This window comes from Manihot esculenta, chromosome 11 (genome assembly GCF_001659605.2).
Source record: "Manihot esculenta cultivar AM560-2 chromosome 11, M.esculenta_v8, whole genome shotgun sequence".
NCBI classification, from domain to species: Eukaryota; Viridiplantae; Streptophyta; class Magnoliopsida; order Malpighiales; family Euphorbiaceae; genus Manihot; species Manihot esculenta.
Window position 1 is genome coordinate 2941934 of NC_035171.2, and position 4572 is coordinate 2946505.

Consider the following 4572-nt stretch of genomic DNA (forward strand, 5'->3'; position numbering starts at 1 on the left):
AGAGTTGAAAGTGCAGTTACAGGATTTGGTAGACAAGGGTTTCATCCGCCCGAGTACCTCACCCTGGGGTGCTCCAGTACTGTTTGTCAGGAAGAAGGATGGATCTCTGCGACTTTGTGTCGACTACAGACAGTTGAACAAAGTTACTACCAAGAACAAGTATCCTTTACCCAGGATCGATGATCTATTCGACCAGCTGGCAGGAGCAGGTTATTTTTCTAAGATAGATCTGAGATCCGGATACCACCAGTTGAAGATCAGGGAAGGAGATGTATCCAAGACTGCTTTCAGGACCAGATATGGGCATTATGAGTTCCTGGTGATGCCGTTCGGGTTGACTAATGCCCCTGCAGCATTCATGGATCTCATGAACAGGGTTTTCAGGGAGTACTTGGATCGTTTTGTGATCGTCTTTATAGATGATATCTTGGTGTACTCCAGGAATGCAGAGGAGCATGCCCAGCATCTGAGGATAGTTTTGCAAACCTTGAGAGAGCATGGCTTGTATGCCAAGTTCTCCAAGTACGAGTTCTGGCTAAGGAGCATTGCCTTTTTGGGACATGTAGTATCAGAGGAAGGAATAGCAGTAGATCCCAAGAAGGTAGAGACAGTAGTCAATTGGCCTATACCCACTACAGTGACAGAGATTAAGAGTTTTCTGGGTTTGGCAGGCTACTATCGGAGGTTCGTGCAGGACTTTTCGAAGATAGCTGCTCCTATGACCAGACTGACCAGGAAGAATCAAAAGTTCGTATGGTTAGAGGATTGTGATGAGAGTTTTGAAGAGTTGAAGAGACGGTTGACTTCAGCACCGGTGTTAGCTCTGTCGATTAGTGATGAAGATTTCATAGTGTTCTGTGATGCATCCCGAGTGGGATTAGGTTGTGTGTTAATGCAGAATGACAGAGTGATAGCGTATGCTTCTAGACAGCTGAAGAGGCACGAGCTGAACTACCCGACACACGATCTTGAGATGGCAGCTGTTATCTTTGCACTGAAGATGTGGAGGCATTACCTCTATGGGGTAAAGTGTGAGATCTACACAGATCATAAGAGCCTGCAACACATCTTGAGTCAGAGAGAGTTAAACTTGAGGCAAAGATGGTGGGTAGAATTGCTCAGTGATTACGATTGCAAGATCCAGTATCATCCGGGTAAGGCTAATGTGGTAGCTGATGCCTTAAGCCGGAAGTCACTTGGCAGTTTATCCCACATTTCAGTAGAGAGAAGACCGGTGGTGAAGGACTTTTACAGACTCATGGATGAAGGGCTACAGTTGCAGGTATCTGGTACAGGTGCTTTGATTGCACAGCTGAGAGTGACACCAGTGTTTCTAGAGCAAGTGGCTCTGAAACAGCACGAAGACCCTGAGTTAGTGAAGATTGCCAGGACTGTTCAGTCTGGCAACAGTGCAGAGTTCAGATTTGACAGTGAGGGGATTCTTCATCACGGTAAGAGATTATGTGTACCAGATGATAGCAGTTTGAAGGAAGACATTATGAGGGAAGCTCATAGTGCGAGGTATAGCGTTCACCCTGGAGCCACCAAGATGTATCAAGACCTAAGAAGGGTGTATTGGTGGCCAGCGATGAAGAGGGAAGTGGCACAGTTTGTGTCAGCTTGCGAGACATGTCAAAGGGTGAAGCTAGAACACCAGAAGCCGGCTGGAATGCTTAACCCACTGCCGATTCCAGAGTGGAAATGGGAGCACATAGCTATGGATTTTGTAGTGGGGTTACCGGTGACGTCCAACAAGCTAGACTCCATATGGGTGATTGTGGATAGACTGACTAAATCTGCTCACTTCATTCCAGTCAGGGGCAACTATTCTGTGGACACGTTAGCGCAGGTATATGTAGACGAGATAGTCAAGCTGCATGGAGTTCCAGTGTCGATAGTATCAGATAGAGGACCGCAGTTCACCTCCAGGTTTTGGCGGAGTCTGTAAGCTGCTATGGGTACAAGATTGGATTTCAGCACTGCTTTCCATCCACAGACAGACGGTCAGTCAGAGAGGACCATCCAGACCATAGAAGATATGCTGAGAATGTGTGTGTTAGACTTTGGCGGTTCTTGGAGACAGCATCTACCTCTGGTGGAGTTTGCCTACAACAACAGCCATCATGCTAGCATAGAGATGGCTCCTTATGAAGCTCTGTATGGGAGGAAGTGTAGAACATCTGTTGGCTGGGAAGAGGTAGGAGAGAAGGCTCTTGCAGGGCCAGAGTTAGTTGAGATTACCAGTCAGTTAGTGCCTATCATCAGAGAGAGGATCAGAACAGCTATAAGCAGACAGAAAAGCTATGCAAACATCCGTAGGAAGCAGATAGAGTTCCAGGAGGGGGATATGGTATTGCTGAAGGTGTCTCCAATGAAGGGAGTGGTTCGCTTTGGAAAGAAGGGTAAATTAGCTCCACGGTACATAGGTCCCTTTGAGATCTTGCAGAAGATCGGGCCTGTGTCGTATAAGCTGGATTTACCTGCATCGATGGAACGAATTCACCCGGTATTTCATGTTTCTATGTTGAGAAAGTTTGTGTCGGATCCGAGTAAGGTGCTCAGTGAACCTGATGTAGCGATCCTTGGGGATCTCACTTATGTGGAACAGCCAGTGCGGATCATTGACACCCAGATTCGAAAGCTGAGAAACAAGGAGATACCAATGGTGAAAGTCCTGTGGAACCACCACAACCAAGAAGAGTGCACCTGGGAGACACGGGAGTCGATGCTCCAGCAATATCCATATCTGTTTTAAGGTTAGTTTTTCCCCGTTTCTATGTGTTTATGTGTTTAGTTGTTTGAGGAACATTCGGGGATGAATGTTCTTAAGGGGGGGAGAATGTAATACCCGGCTCGAGTCCGGCCTCGGAATTCCTGTAGTCTGGTGGAATCTCGGGTGTCGAAACCCTCGAGAAGGGTAATACATATGTTTTCTTATGTATTTTGACTTGTTTTAAAGTTTTAAGTATAAAGGAAAATGAGTTTTTGAAAGAAAAGAGCCAAGGGAGAAAATGGCAAGTTCGGCCGCCGAAGGTGACTTTCGGTCGCCGAACCTTGCATGGTTTCGGATTCACGTTTGGCCGCCGAAGGTGGTCTGGCCAGCCACCTATAAAAGGGCGCCAAGTCGGTGGAAGGATGATATTTTGCTTCCATCTTCAGCCAGAGGTGAGTCCAACACCCTCCCTAGTTGACTTTCATGATCTTGCTCAAATCTTGTAAGGTTTTGAAGAGTTTTCATGTGTTTTTGAAGGTTTTGAGAGTTTTGAGCAAAAGAACCAAGTTTTGAAGTTTGGGGAGTTGTGAGGAGATTTCTCCATATCTCCACGTTAGGACCACTTGATCGCTTGTTTGGAAGAGGTAAGTCAAGATCCAGAACCTCTTTTACTGATTTTTGAAGGTTTTATGGGAGTTGTATGGATAGTATGCATGAATAGGGTTTTGGTTGAGGTTTTGCATGATTTTGTGTTTAAGCATGTTTAAGTGTTGTTTGATATGTTTCTTGGGGTTATAAGTGAGTTTTAGGCCCTTTTATGCATGTTTGATGGTATGTGCTAGTTGGGAGTAGTTGATATGCATGTTGGGTAAGTTTGGGGGAAAGGTTTGCATGAAACAGAGCAGGGTTTTGCCCAGCGGGCAAAACCAGGTTCGGCCGCCGAACCCCTTGTGGAGGCAGTTTCGGCTGCCAAAACTTGCCCCCGAAAGCTAGGCTTTCGATTTAGAAAGGGACTTTCGGCCGCCGAAAGAGGGAGTTCGGCCGCCGAAAGAGGGAGTTCGGCCGCCGAAAGTGTGTGAGTTTTGTCTCTGGACGTGACCTTCGGCCGCCGAAGGTGCCGCTGAACATGCATGAGTTTCGTCTCTGGAGAGGGATTTCGGCCGCCGAACCTGCCGCCGAAAGTGCCCTGTCCAGCTTTCTTTTGCATGTTTTATGTGATTGTTTGGGGATCTTGTAGAGGGTTTTTGAGGAGTTTCTTAGAGATGTTCTTGAGTTAGTTTGGTCCCTCATTTGAGTCCACCTATGTAGGTACGGACCAGAGGAACCCCAGAGAGCAGCAGTGAGCACTGCTTCAGAACCTGCAGAGTTAGTACAGAGTCAGCCAGAGGTGAGTGGAACTTCTCTTTTCAGAACTAAACGGCTTTGAGCATATGTCATGCATCATAAGATTATAATAGGATGATTGCATTAGTTTCACGAAGATGACGCATTGCATAATACGATGTATATGAGGCTGTGGATAGACCAAGGTGACTTCAATAGCCCAAGCTCTGTTATAAGACCTAGCCGGGCCAGGCAGCCATCTGTAGGTAAGACCTGACTAGATCAGGCAGCAGAGATAGTGATAGGCGGTTGTCGAAGCCGTCAAAAATAACCTATTATCAATCAACAAATAAATTTGCAGATAGTGGCAATAGGGTCGAACCACAGGGATTTGACACTACGGATTTTCCTAATAATGACTTGGACAAGTAAATAACAAGAAATTAAAAGAGGGGGGTTTTGTTTTGATGATTAAAACTAAAAAGCAAGAGAAAGCAATAATTTAAAGATGAGTAAATCAATAAGAGAAAAGCTTC